General features: G+C 34.0%; 1 protein-coding gene across 1 annotated transcript in view; it reads left to right on the plus strand.

Moving 5' to 3' along the window:
* LOC138709978 (cardioacceleratory peptide receptor-like) overlaps positions 1–15,494 on the plus strand; it is a 414,250-nt gene that overhangs the window by 92,314 nt on the left and 306,442 nt on the right. The gene's annotated exons all lie outside the window — the stretch shown is intronic.

Below are 15,494 nucleotides of genomic sequence, written 5' to 3' on the forward strand. Positions count from 1 at the left end.
TTATGCATATTTTTTCTGTTTCGATTTTGTCCTAGGTATACCTGTAACTTTTTTTTATATTGACATTATAATATTATCATTTATTTTCTTTTTAGTGGCTGGTTGACTGGAAGAGAAGGTTTTACGGCCTTAACTGCCAGAAAAAATAAAGCATTATTATTATTATTATTATTATTATTATTATTAGAGTTTATTAGATCTTTGGGGAGGCCGAGACGTAGATGGGAAGATAATATTAAAATGTATTTAAGGGAGGTGGAATATGATGATAGAGAATGGATTAATCTTGCTCAGTATAGGGACCGATGGAGGGCTTATGTGAGGGCGGCAATGAACATCTGGGTTCCTTAAACGCCAGTAAGTAAGTAAGTAAGTAAGTAAAAGTTTACTTTCAATGTTTCAAGATTTTCTTTAACGTGAAGTGAGCAGTGTCCATTCTCTTCTCTCTAACACAGTTAAAACTAAAAAAATTAAACGGTATATGATCTGCGTTTTTTCTTACGACTTTAAAAACAATGTATGTGACAATGAATGACCTTCAACTTCCATGTTCATAACAAGCCATGTGAAGGGTTGTTCAGAGCAACAGAGACTTCCGTGCACTCTCTAGTGATTACACAGCGTTGCACGATCTCGTAATTCATGAATTTTAAAGCGCACATTTTTCTGGAAAACTATTCAAAACACAGTAAAATGATATTTGACTTTTTTGTTGCTCTTAACTAAAGGAATCATCCACCAGAATTATTGACACTACTTACGGTTCACCCTGTATTTGTGTATAGACTATTGGCGGCACTGACTTGTCTTCGCCATCTATTCATAGAAGTGATAACTAAAGAAGCTACGCTTACACGAACAAATTATCGACCACTATCGATTAGTAGGGGCCAGGTATCGTTGAACGCCAGTGTAAACAGCGCTTTTGTAAGTTATTTTATGTTCAATAAGTTCATCATGTGAGCAATATGGGATGAAGATAAATGCAAAAAAAAAAAAAAGACGAAAACCATTATTATCGAAGGAAAAATACAGAAGGTATATACAAATTCGAAAAGAAGTAGTAGAACGAGTGGACAGCTTCAAATACTTGGGGTGCACTATAAGTAATAACATGAACTGCTGCCAGGTAGTCAAAAGGAGGATAGCAATGACAAAGGAAGCTTTTAATAGGAAAAGGAACATATGCGGACCTCTGGAAAAAGAACTAAGGAAGAGACTATTAAGTGTTTTATGTGGAGTGTGGCACTGCATGGGGAGCAGACATTACGACGAAGTGAAGAGAATCGACTAGAAGCATTTGAAATGTGGATGTGGAGAAGAATGGAAGTGTGAAATTGACAGACAGAATAAGGAATGAAACCCTGTTGGAATGAGTGGGTGAAGAAAGAATGATGCTGAAACTGAGCAGAAAGAGGAAAAGAAATTGGTTAGGTCACTGACTGAGAAGAAACTGCCTACTGAAGAATGCACTGAAAGGAATGGTGAATGGAAGAAGAATTCGGGGCAGAAGAATATAACATATGATAGAAGACATTAAAGTATATGGATCATATGAAGAGACTGAGAGGAAAGAAGAAAATAGGAAAGATTGGAGAATTGTGTTTGCACTGAAAGACCTGCCCTTGGACAGAAAACTGTGAATGAATGAATGAAGTACATGATCCCCTATAAACTCGTCTCCCGGTGCTAGTCATATATCGACGGAGCGCTCGGTAAAATAGCAAACAGGTTTCGCGAGCGGAAACTATTGGATGGTGATTTATGAATAAAAGAAAATGCATTTAATAAATTTACTCCTACCTTCACATGAGAGTCTGAAAATGTCTTCCATTACAATTCAAAGACAATCAAATTTGTACCTCTTGATTAAGTTCTGAGACACTCTTTGAAGTTCAGTCGGTGTAGGTCTCTAAAGGATTTAAGTCAGGCGATCTCGCAGGTCACAGTTCTGTGCTAATTATGTAATCACCGAACACTTTTTTGTCGCATTCAGTAAACTTTCATACACTTCATATTACTTTTTATTGTTTTGTGCATCACATAATGGTCGTAAATGAGATATACACTGTTCTAAATTATAGCAAACCATGACTAACTTATTGATGTCAATTCTAAGACCAAACGGTAAAAGATAAGGTGTAAAAAATACATTATATTAGTTTTTAATTTCTTTTCCGCATTAGTTAAGAATATTTTGATAACTTCCTGAAATATTGCTTTCTGTTTCTGCGTTGGTTACATTCTGCAACATACAAAATAAATAACACGATAATATCTAGACCTCGTCATTTCTGCGGGAATATAAATTTGTTCACAATGCACAATTTTCCACTTATTCACATCCTGCCTTGCAAAATTTTTACTGTATTTGTATAACCAATTCCAATTTGTAGCTTATTTTAAAATATTTGCCTATTTTCAGATCTACATTCTCATCCCGTTGTATATACATGACTTTTTGCTGGTTGAGTGGAAGAGAAGGCCTTACGGCCTTAACTCTGCCAGCTAAAATAAACAATTATTATTATTATTATTATTATTATTATTATTATTATTATTAATATTATTATTATTATTATTATTATTATTACACGAAGCATAAATTCTGCGAAATATCGATGTACAGTTGATAAACACATAGGGCGTTATCTTAACAACGACAAATATCAATACGCTAGGTGGGGTTCGAACCCAAAAGACATAGCTTGTGCGCAACGTCAAAGCTTTTCCCTACTGCGTACACCGCCTTAAAACAGTTCGTATCTGTATAATTAGTAAGAAGGAATATACTGTATTCATATACTTTTCCTTGTATTGCTGACACATCTTCCCTTGTTGAACTGAAGTGCAATGGCCAATGCAATTAACCAAGTGTTACAAGTTGTATTTACTGCCTGTAATTATATCAGCCAATAAACAAAAGAAAGCCAGCTCTATTTAATTATATACCATGCTTGTTCTGGTTGGAGGTGGGTATTATTTATAAAGAAAAAATACCGAACACCTACAGTCACGATGGTGATAGAGATTCTGAGATGCATGACTTGTATGCATTGAAAAATTCATCCTACTTGCCATCAACGAGAAATCGTTTGAAAAATAAAAGAACTGAAATTAAGCCAGACTTAAAAATGAAATTAAAGCAAGAATGTTACAAGCTGAATATCAAGATGCATAACAATAAGTTGGCAACAGTAGCTCTCTCTGTAGAAGTACCTGAATATAACAAGTATCGCAGATATTTTTGGCTTCTGAAATTTTAAATGTTAAGCAAAGAAATTAGTCACTGTCCAACTTGTATGTTGTCTCTCAACCAGCTGTAGCCCACAACCGATACCCGCCTGCCAATCCTGTGATACTAGAAGTACACTCAGAACTCGTGAAAAATGTATTTACTTATTTATTTATTTATTTATTTATTTATTTATTTATTTATTTATTTATTTATTTATTTACTTATTTATTTATTTGTTTATTTGTTTGTTTGTTTATTTATTTATTTTGCTAATAATTGTAACAAAATATATATAGGTGGGCAGGTAGATGGATGGATGGATGGGTGGATGGATGGATAGATAGATTTAATGTCATTCAGCAAATATACAGCCCATAGACAACGTCAAAATACATATATATATATATATATATATATATATATATATAATACATGGCCTACATAATATGGATAGATATTGAAATAGTGAGACAATCGAAATGATAGCCGTCCAAATCTTGGATTTAAAATATCGGCATCCTAATCAATTCAAATGAACAAAACAGAAAATGTAAATTAATGTTAAAAAAATACATAATGAAATTTTAAAAAAGAATATTCTGCGACAAGATGTGGCAGCTATCAAAACGATAAAAATTTATTGAAAATAAATAATATACATTGAATATTATAAAGATGCATAGAGATGGTGACTGATGTCAATGAAGATTTTAAAATGGTTGATGCAATTCTCTGAAGAGTCTTTTCAGGACCTTTAATTTTCTGAGGATCTCCAATGTAAATTTGGGAATTGTTCCTCGCGCACCAAACATAAGTCCAATGACATTCCAATCTTGAATATTATATTTATGACTGAGATCATCACAGCATGGAAGGTAAATAGAGCGTTTCTCTTCATGTACCTGCTTTGGTTGATCTTCATTAATTATTTATTTATTTAAAATAAGTATACAATTACCAGACAATTACAAAGACAGATTAAAAGTGTTAAAATAAATGGTATAAGACCAGGTTAAAATGTACAAATGTGTCATTTACATAAGATTAAAAAAACAATAGAATCTAAAACGTAATATTGCTAAACTCATTGACACTGTAGAGTGGATTTGCCATCAATGCCTTTCTTACTAACCTTCTGAAAGTAAAATATGACGTATTTCTTATATTAAAGGGTAAAGCGTTATAAAGTTTATATGATATGGAAATAAAACAGAAAAACTTTTACTCGCCCCTGAAAGAGCAGAACTCGTGCTCAGGGACGGATTCCTGAATTGAAATTAAGAAATATATAATAAAATTTGTTTTATGTCTGCTACGCAATAAGAATATAGAAATTTAAATTTACAATTTTTCAATTTTTATAAAATCCATACATAACTTTTTAAATTTAATACTAGAACTATTACAATTGACAAGATTAGGATATTTAAATATAAATGTGTTTATATATTCTTGGGCCTAAATTACTACTATGATTAAATACTGTAGCAGTGTTGCATTTTGGTTCAAACAATCTTAAAGAATTCATACCTTTTGTTTCATAAGTGTGAGAATACAATTCAAAATTATTTCCATTTTTATGTATGAATTTTTAAAATACAATATAATAAATTTGTCTTATTTTAAGAACATTAAAGTATAAAAACAATTTTTGAGCTGGAAAATCAATAGGTTTATGAAGACACATTTTATTTATTTTCTTCTGTAATAAATAAAGTGGATTATAATTGGATTTAGTCTTATAGACCTATAATCCCAATAAGTCACGAACACCAACCATTATAAAATGTTACACACTGTGCGTATATAGTTATTATTAGAAATTTTGCCACTACACTATCACTATTACTTTCACTGTAATTTGTTATTATTATGATCTCCATCCTATCCTCTATCATTGTAACTTCTATGTATAATCGTATAGTTAACTTCCCCATAGACGATGGATCGGCCTTCCTCTCTAAACTTTATGACTGACAGATATGATATTCTTTGCCTCTCAATCAGTAACGCTAACGCATGAATTCCTCAGGCCTGTTTTAGACCTTTGCTTAACATAGAGTTGTGTTTCCTTATTATTTTTAAATGGAAGATATGAGGAGACAAAGAAGAAGGTAGAAAATAAGAAAGACTGGAGAATGCTGGATTTGCAGCGAAACGCCTGCCCTTGGGCAGAACACTATGAATGAATGAATTATAGTCGGACCATCGGATCTGCGCCCCCCTAAGGTATGCGAACTGAACCCTAATTCCTTCTCAGCCTCGGTAATTCATTTCTCTCCCTGCATTCCTATCTCTCTCTTTTCTATCTCTCTCCCTTTCTGTCCCCCACTACTCACAATTTTGGCTTTTCTTGCGGGACAGTTTACAATATTTGCACTTGCAGTCCAGTGTTCTCCAACCAGGAGATTAACCGTGAAAGGAATGCGCCTACTATTGCGTCATCTATTGAAGCGAAGTAGATAGATAATGTTACCGTTATAACGTCAGTTAAAAAAAAAAAACATGCGTTCTCCTGCATATGTTATTTCCTGTATGGAGGGATTAAAAGACCAGGAGATTAACCGTGATCTATTTCTGTAACTAGGATAGTATAAGTCTGTGTATATCAGTGCTAGCCTTTGTGATTTGAGAGTTAGCGTGTACCCACGTGTATGATCTTATGACATCAACATTCATTCACAGCATTGCCCCGCTGCGTTTCATTCCCCTTAGACTTTCTCCTGTTTGGAATACAGTATTGTCGGACCATCGGATCTGTGCCCCTTCAGCGCTGTCGTCGTTCTTGGAAAAGTTAACTCCTGTACTCACTCCATTCCACCCGTTTCCCTCCCACCACGTTAAACAGCAGGCAACGAACCTTGCCGAATAGGGATGTTGCCAAACTTCCGTCAAACGGTGTCATAAATAACTGGTCCTCCATACTACAATATTATTTCTTTCAATCAAAATACATATTGTATTTCTACATTTTTTTAAACCTAAATCCCATGTCTCGAATCACTTTCCGTAGTTTTTCTCTCCAACCTTGGAAATTATTGCTTCTCTCGCAAGCTTCAGTAATTTCTTCAATGTTGTAACTTCTTTCTGAACGTATAAAATTCTTGTACCTTTCTTCTTAAAATACAGCAGTTCATATCATCTACAATAACTATAAGTTCCCTTGGTATGTTCTTCTTTGGTGATTCTAGCATTTCATCTCCTGCACAGACTCCCTCTCTCCTGATTTTCTTTATTAGGAGTTCTGACCTGTCTATATAAATTACATAAAATGTTGTATTATTAGTATTAGTTAAGTAAGTAATTTTAATACATAATCAATTGAAATAAAAATAAGCTTCACCTGTAATATCAGTTGCTCTTTTCGTTGCCTGATTTATAGGAAACAGATATTGACCTGTTTGTTTCTCTTCATCGCAAAATGCTATTACGTACTTGCTTAATAATATTTCTTTCGCCACTACAGTATTCATGTTGAGTTGACAACACTGGACTGCAAGTGCAAATATTGTAAACTGTCCCGCAAGAAAGCCAAAATTGTGAGTAGTGGGGGACAGAAAGGGAGAGAGATAGAAAAGAGAGAGATAGGGATGCAGGAAGAGAAATGAATTACCGAGGCTGAGAAGGAATTAGGGTTCAGTCCGCATACCTTACGGGGGCGCAGATCCGATGGTCCGACTATATGTAACCTCTCCTTTTCAGGTTTAGGAAGTGCACTGCTTGCCGTCGCCGCTCGCTTTCTATGCTGCGCTGCTTCAGACAACACAACATGCGTACGGTATTCAATCCTTGTGCCCAGCAGGTCAAACGTTATCCCATTGGATGGCGAAAGCCTCCACCCACTCCTCTTTAACTCTCTCTAGCTCGTTCATATGTGCATCACAAGATGTAATATTAGAGACTTAAACATACACCATGATTTATATAAATTGTTTGGAAGTTTTCTTAACATTGAGTGATGTTCCCTTGTCAGATTTTAACAGATATGTGTCATGGGAATTTACTTGAAGATATAAGTGTGGGAAGCATGTAAGGCTGACATTCATACTGCTACTGATTGTAAAGGTGGGAGGCTTAACCCTTCCGATACCTTATGAACCTCCAGAGGATGTTATGGGGACTATTTTCCATTTACACAAACATGCAAACGTACAAATTTTGTTGGAATACGTTCCTAAATTGTAAATACTGTAAACTTGCATTATACCAGTATAATAATGAATCCAGAGATCAGATGCTTTGAGTGAGTGATAATCGATATAGCTCTGGAGCTGTTGACAAGGATTAACAAAAATAATCACAGGTGAACTAACCCGAAGTTCCATTTTTTTAGCCATTGGGGAGAGTCGGGTAGTATCGGACATCGGGTAGTATCGGACAGTGCGTTTCTTTCATCTACCACCATATGGTAGTACCTGAATGACATGGTTACGTTTCTCTATGCGACATCACAGAAACGTAACCACGTCAATCAGGTACTATCATCGTGTGGTAGATGAGAGAAACTCACTGTCCGATATTACCCGATGTCCGATACTACCCGACTCTACCCTAACTCTAACCAGTCAAGAGGAAGAATCGCTAGAGTACTACAATCGTGGGAGGAGCGTAAATAAAATGAATTTATAATGTTGCCATATCCTCAGTTTTCATCAGTATTTCTGGAAAAGAAAATATATAATATTAGGAATCCATTCAAATGAAGAAGTACATACTTTCGCCAAAGAGTGGCACGGTGAAATGCATGCCCGTTAGAAATAAACAAAACTAACTGCCGCTCTCGCTCGCTGTGTTCACTGCATTTGTCTTTCGAGTCTCGCTCGTCATTCTCGAAATAGCATTTGGTCGGCGTGGAAAGATTTCGTAACTTTGAATAACATACATCATTGAAATAAATAACATAAATGTTTAAATGAGACAAAAAGACAAAACAGAACAGTATTCTTAGTTATCAAAATGTTCTGGTTCTATTATATGATAGGGCACCTATGGTTATATATATAAAAAAAAAACAATTCTCAAAAAATTTGCATTTCTAAGAACCACAAAACATGACATTAATATCTTGTTACTTGAGATTGCACACTTGATCTTAAACATACGAAAAGAAAATTCCTAGCCTTTTAATAAGGGCCAAGTAATTAAATAAAGACCGGGGAATGGATTATTATACACTGAATGGTAGAGATGATGTTTCAAATAAGCTACTTGCCAAAGTAGATAAAAGTTCAGTCAGGTATAAACAACTGCTGACTTCGGGTCTTCGGGACTCGGGAGATGATCAATATCGAATATCGGAAGACTCACAACCAGTATTTATGTAAAGGACACGACATAGTACAACATTGTAGTGCGGGTTTTCGGCTTTGCGGGCGCTGTTAGTCTCGTTTTCTCGCTCGTTGTTCATCTCTAATGCCCGTCAATTTTTTTCATTCTGTATAAACCCACAGATGGAGAATCATAGGTAAAGTACACAGTACCTCCTGGTCTAGTTGCCTCATAAGTTGTGGCTTCTTAGTATCACTTCTGAGGTTCAGACTTTTCTTCGAACAGTTGATTAAGCAACAGGTAAAGTATAAAAAATATGGAGTATAGCTTCTTCATGGGACTGGAGCGAGTCTTACAGGTTTTATCTCTTAACCTGTAACTGTTTCTTTTAACTATGTTTTAAAACGAAAGTTTCAGTCCCGTATTTTACAGCAAGTGTTAATGTGTTAAATTACATAATGATACACCAGTCAAAACTTTGAAAACCAATTGCATAAACAACTGTAAATTGTAGGTGACTACTATATTCAAAGCGTTTAAACTGGTAATTGTAATTTCGATGTAAATTTCAAGCAGAAGAGAGTGCAAGATGATGAAGTCTGTGGCAGCAAATACCTCTGCCGCCTGAGGATCCTATGTAAAATTCACGATAAGGAAACACCCTGCAAGAACACGCTAACTCGTCACGAACTTCATGCCTGCCTTTGATATGCAATTCAAAGTGCAAAGCCAAGAACTGTAATAACACTGATTCCACGCCGAGAAAGTGTCCTGTGTGTTTAACATTTGCAATGATAAAATATAGGTAGCGAGAGTGTAAATTGAGGTTTGTAAAGTACGGTGTTAAGTATACAGATTTCAACGCGGCAAACCATTTCTCACTTGGAATTTCTAGGAGTTACACCATCTGCTTTTTGTACAGTAAGTATACTGATCGGGAGAGAAAAGAATGATCTCGTATTACACGTAATCACAGCTTCCTTGTAAGCAAGACGTGGTAACAGACTGTTATAATAGGTAACGCGTACAGTCAACGCACTATTCATATTGGACACTCAAAGCCTACTGACTCTGTAGCCTGTATGGTAAATTGCTGTTCAAGATAGAGGCGGAGTGTGACAGCGTTTTGTCGTCACAGCTCCGAACTGTGACAGTTCCGAAAAAAATACTGTGACACATAATAGCGATTTTGTCACAGTGTGATTTTTGTGTTCGGATGATTCTTGGCGATTGTGGGACTATATTTCTTGTCTGTAGATTTTCAAGTCGTCTAGAAATCAATATCACCACCATCTACTACAGTATCACTATCCTCTGAAGTTAAGTATTTAGGCATAATTTTCGACAATCATTTAAAATGGAACCAACACATTAATTACCTTTGTGCGAGATCGTGTGTATTTGCTTGCTTTCCGCACAAAACCAATACGCGGTAAGTGTGAAATACCACATCCAGTATTCCCAACGTAACACACATAACAATTTCCCTCTTCTTACCGCTTAAGCGCCACATTCATTTTACTGCTTTAGGCTTTTAACATATTATTTTTAGAGACGTTTAACATAGTAATAATTATAAATTGGAAACTTACCACTGCAATTTCACCTAAATTGCACTGTTAATTATTGTTTTTAAATATTTGCAAAAATTAAGTAAACTCTACTACTCCATAAAAGTTATTGCATTCCTGATGCAAGTAACATTAAGGAAGCCGTGAAAAAATCAACATATCGACTTGCCGATGTTATTACTGCAATATGTTATGTAAATAATATTGTTAAAATATTAAAATGAAAAAAATAAATCATTACATAACCTTACGGTTTGTTTTAAGTTCGCATTTATAGACTGGGGGAAAAAAAGACGTTTATCACGGCCTGCTGGAGTATAGTAAACACAGAAAACATTTCATAGCATCAATGTTGAAGATAGATATTTTGGTATTCCAAAGTTGCCGTCATTAAACAGAAACAAAGATGGAGATTTTATTGCAACTAATTAGAATTTCCTCTTTCAGGTATGTAATAAACTATCTTCGCACAAAATAATGTACGATACACGAGCGGTATGTTTGTTTTCATGTTCTTGGAAATTAAAAAAGCTCAACTACGTTTCGCTTTTTCAATCTTTTCCTCGAACATGAAAACGTCAACATACCGCTCTTGTAACGCATATTACTATTGTAATAGATTACGTACAATAATATATTATTGTGCTTTATTGAGAAATTACTTGTCAATAAGTTTATTATGCATAATATACTTAACTTTATTTCAATCGGTAATTACAGACCGATTATTTAGTTCTGACAGCTCAGCGACGCGAAAGAGGGGAAGTAATAGGAGGAGTGGGGAGCGTTCCGGAGTAGGGATAAGGGCGAGCGGTCGGCAAAAGAATGCAGTATAGCTTAATTTGTACTGGAAACATACCGTTCTACCGCACTCATGACATCCGATCGCTCCGAAGGCAAGCGAGTGAATAACCCAAACATCTCTTGGCGTAACTAAATGGACTCGCCTGACACAGGCGCAGATCACAGGCGACTGTCAGAACTAAATAATCGTACTGTATATATGGAATTATAGGCTGGGGTAGGTTATTTAAAACCAATTTTAATCTACTTTATTTATTACAGAAGAAAATAATTAAAATATGTCTTCATAAACCTATTGATTTTCCATCTCAATAATTGTTTTTAGACTTTAATGTTCTTAAAATAAGACAAATTTATTATATTGTATTAATAAAATGCATACATAAAAATCGAAATAATTTTGAATTGTATTCTCATAGTTACGAAAACAAAAGGTATGAATTCTTTGAGATTGTTTCAACCAAAATGCAACACTGCTACAGTATTTAATCATAACAGTAAATTAGGCCCAAGAATATATAACAAATTCATATTTAAATATTCTAATCTTGTCAATTCTAGTAGTTCTAGTATTAAATTTAAAAAGTTATGATGGAATTCATAAAAATTGAAAAACTGTAAATTTAAATTTATATATTCTTATTGCGTAGTAGACATAAGACAATTTGTATATTATACTTCTTAATTTCAATTCAGGAATCCGTCCCTGAGCACGAGTTCTTCTCTTTCAGGGGCGAGCTAAAGTTTTTCATTTATATTATTTGTTTATGTTACAGTTATTAGCAAAATAAATAAATAAAATAATTATCTACAGTACTTATCTCTGAACAAACCACGAGGACTTACGGAGTGGGTAATGGAATGAAGAGAGGGAATGCGAGAACCCTAGAAACTCCTCATAATCTTTTTTTTTTTTTACTATAAATACCACTGTGTCATAGCCGGGATTTGAACTCGGTTCCTCGGTCTTCGTAGTGCTCTTCCAACTTAATTACCGAGCCGGAATTTTTTAAGGTAAACGTCAGACAATTATTCTAGCCAAAGGTCTTAAATATTAAGTGTGGAATGCCTGTAGCCTTGTCAACTGCAACGTATCCAAGTCTAGTTCTACGGGGAACGTAGAATATTCAGATATCCTTTTCTTAGCATTCCCTGGGGCATCAATTATAATGGGTTTGCATGTTTCGAACGGAATTGTGTTTCTATTTTCAGAACCATACATTTAAATAAACTGTGAGCTTCGTCTGTGTGTCTCATCAGCCAAACTAGTTATAGTCAAGTTACATGATGTCGAAAATCTTGGCCTTATTATGTCTGATTTATTCTTTTCAGTTCATTTTTCTGTATTTTTCTATTTTGTTGTACAATAAAGCCTTATTATTTTTGTCACGAAACGTTTTTCGTCATGCACACGATGTTCTTGAGCACTGTTTCTCATACCTTTTTCCCTTTTGGAATCCAAATCTTTTACACATATTTTTACTTTATAATTAATTATCGATATATGAAGTTTTAGGGCGCTAAGAAGTAGCGTTCGTCATTTCCCATGAAAATAACACATTTTTCAATTATATTTATCCGTAACTGATATCTAAACTGATCTTTATTTCACCTTCCTTAGCAACCTGAACAATGGCTTTATTCAGAGCAGTGAATTAAAAGTTTTTAACTCACAGTAGTGAATTAAAATGGTTTAAATCACTCTTTCCTTGACAACCAATAGGCCTACATTAGCTACGAGTACGATAATATCCATACAATCGTTTTTATAACTTCCTCACAAACAATACATTACAAAGAAAAGGCCTACAATCGAAAATTAAATTTTGATACCGGTACCAGTAATTGATCAGATATTGTATATCACACGAGAGTAAACAGGTTTTATGCTTTCGTGGAAATTATCACCTTCGGCTTCGTCTCGGGCGCTAAACTTTACACTCGTGGATAAAATCTAATTTTCCTTTCTCGTACTATAAATTACTTTGTTTGTTTGTTTATCCTCCGTTTGTTTATTTATTTATATTACATACTTCTTTATTTATTTATTTATTTATTTATTTATTTATTTATTTATTCTAATTGAAAATTATCTTTCTTTATATTTAAAATAATATATGAACGCTCTTACAAATATTTATATAAAAAGATAAAGGAAATTTAATGTTAGAATTATTATAGGGCAAGAAGGCCCATAGGGCAATGTGACGTTAAGACTCTCACTTCTGCAGATAATTGGCATTTAGTAGCAGTAGGGTTGTCAGCATTAAATTTACCCTCTAGAAAATATCCCTGATTATAATTATTTCTTTTAAAGGCTGTGTATATAAAAAAAGCTATGGTATCAGTTTAAGTTCTACTTCTCATTTTTTCCTTTGGTGGCCAACCCTCATCTACTGTGTCACAGACTATGTGACAATGGCACAATGTCCAACGCACTATGTACAGAGGTGCACTCATTACGAATGACTAAGTGGCCGGAATCCGACACCACGTTAAAAAGAGAAAAAGACGTATATTTTTCTATGAATAACTGGAAATGGTGTTTTGTAATGCACAGTAGTATGAAATTTTGTGTATATTAATCAATGGGGTATTAAAATTCATCAAAGTATAAAATTATGTTTAATTCTACAGCCTAGTCCAAGATTTAGCTGTATTTGCATCTGTACAGAAAATGAAAATGGCAGACACTTCATTTCCAAAAATCAGCAAAGTCCTTTGTACAGCCGCCGCAAAACTAATGAAGAGCATTTTATTTTAATAAAAATAAAAAAAATAAAATTTTAATAAAAAATTTCTCATGCTGTATTATACAGATTTTAACTACGGTAATTTTATTATTATTTTTTTCTGTAAAAAATCATATTTTTGGTAGCTTGAATGAAAAAAATCTGTACAATTTTTTTCCCTCTAGCGAAAATTGATAAATAAATAAATAAATAAATAAATAAATAAGTAATTAAATAAATAAATAAATAAATAAGTAATTAAATAAATAAATAAATAAATAAATAAAGTTTAAGTAGATATAACAATTTTTGACAATGGATTACTCAAATAACTTACACTGTTATGGCTGTTATATTTCGGAATGCTTCGTTCGGTGCGGGCTTTATTTTATGAACTTTCATCTAACGGATCTTTTAAAAAATAGCGAAAGAAGGCAGCAGGAAGAATATAACCTGTAATGTTTGGCCTATTAAAACTGAATTTAAATTTGTAGGAATTTTACCCCGGTTCTGTGACTTGGGAGGTCGATAAATTAGCCATTCTAGAAAAAGATTCGCCAAACTTGGAGTACCCTGATTGAATTGTAGTGAGTAATTTTATTTATTTATTTTCATAAAGGAAACTGGTTTCCATTCCCTAATAACCATGTCCACGTTATTAATAAGACGTCTGTTACAAACGCGTTAGGCTGCTGCTTGGCTAATGATGTCTGCACGGAAAGATTAATAGGATAGACTGAGACAAATTTAATAGAAACAACTTTATAGTATATTTCGTGCATGAACAGCACAAATTTTAGAAAATCATTACTGCACTGATGTCTTTTATTTTTACATTTATGAAGCTGTTACATCATCATCATCATCATCATCATCACCATAATTATCATCATAAAAAAGATTCGGAGCATTATGGTTCGCCGTCTTCCCATCTTCCTCGAGGACGTCCTACTTCTCTTTGACATTTAAGATTGTATGTCATTTATTTTGTGTTCATCCATTCTTTGGATGTGTCTGTGCTATTCTTTCTTCTGGTATTGGACATTTTTTCCACTTAGATTAAATATTAAATGTATAGTTAATTGCGGATTGTATAAGGTTGCTTATTTCATCTCTGCGTTATATCCAGCAATTACTTAGAAATTTCGTTGCTGCTGTATCTATTCTTTTTTATGCTTTCTATTCATTGCCCAGGTCTCTTACATCAGCAATAGTACAGCCATGGTTTTATACAAATTAAGATGTGTACCTGTTATTAGGTCTATTATTATTCATATTATTATTATTAAATTATTATAATTAACATATATTATATCACGCAATTATTTGTAATGAAACATAGTTGTGATAATCAATAGAATACATCCAGGAGCCTATTCCACAAAGGTATGGTATTGTACATTGCAAATTACGATAAAATATGTTTTTAAGTATGGATTAGATTACCTGACATTTGCCTTATGATTGGGGAAAACTTTGGAAAAACCCACCAGGTAATCAGCCCAAGCGGGAACAGAACGCGCGCCCGAGCGCAACTCCGCATCGACAGACAAGCGCCTTAGCCGACTGAGCTACGCCGGTGGCTGTTTATCTCTTTAATCGTAATGTATTTTAAGGTAGGTTATACAGCAAAGAGCGTAGATTCTATGAATTTCGTAACCCTGCAATGTTATTTAATTTAGTTTACCAGTAAACCTACTTCTTTAATAATGAAAAATTTATTTTCTTGTTATTATCATCATATTCTTCCGCGATTCCTGCATAATGCTCATTGATAGTTCCACATATTAGCCAAAAGATGCCACTAATAACGATTTTAATCCCCAAACTAATTTTTAGGAAATTACAAACACTGCGAAATTATTGAAGTGGTGTCAAAAG

The sequence above is a fragment of the Periplaneta americana genome, chromosome 12 (assembly GCF_040183065.1).
Source record: "Periplaneta americana isolate PAMFEO1 chromosome 12, P.americana_PAMFEO1_priV1, whole genome shotgun sequence".
NCBI classification, from domain to species: Eukaryota; Metazoa; Arthropoda; class Insecta; order Blattodea; family Blattidae; genus Periplaneta; species Periplaneta americana.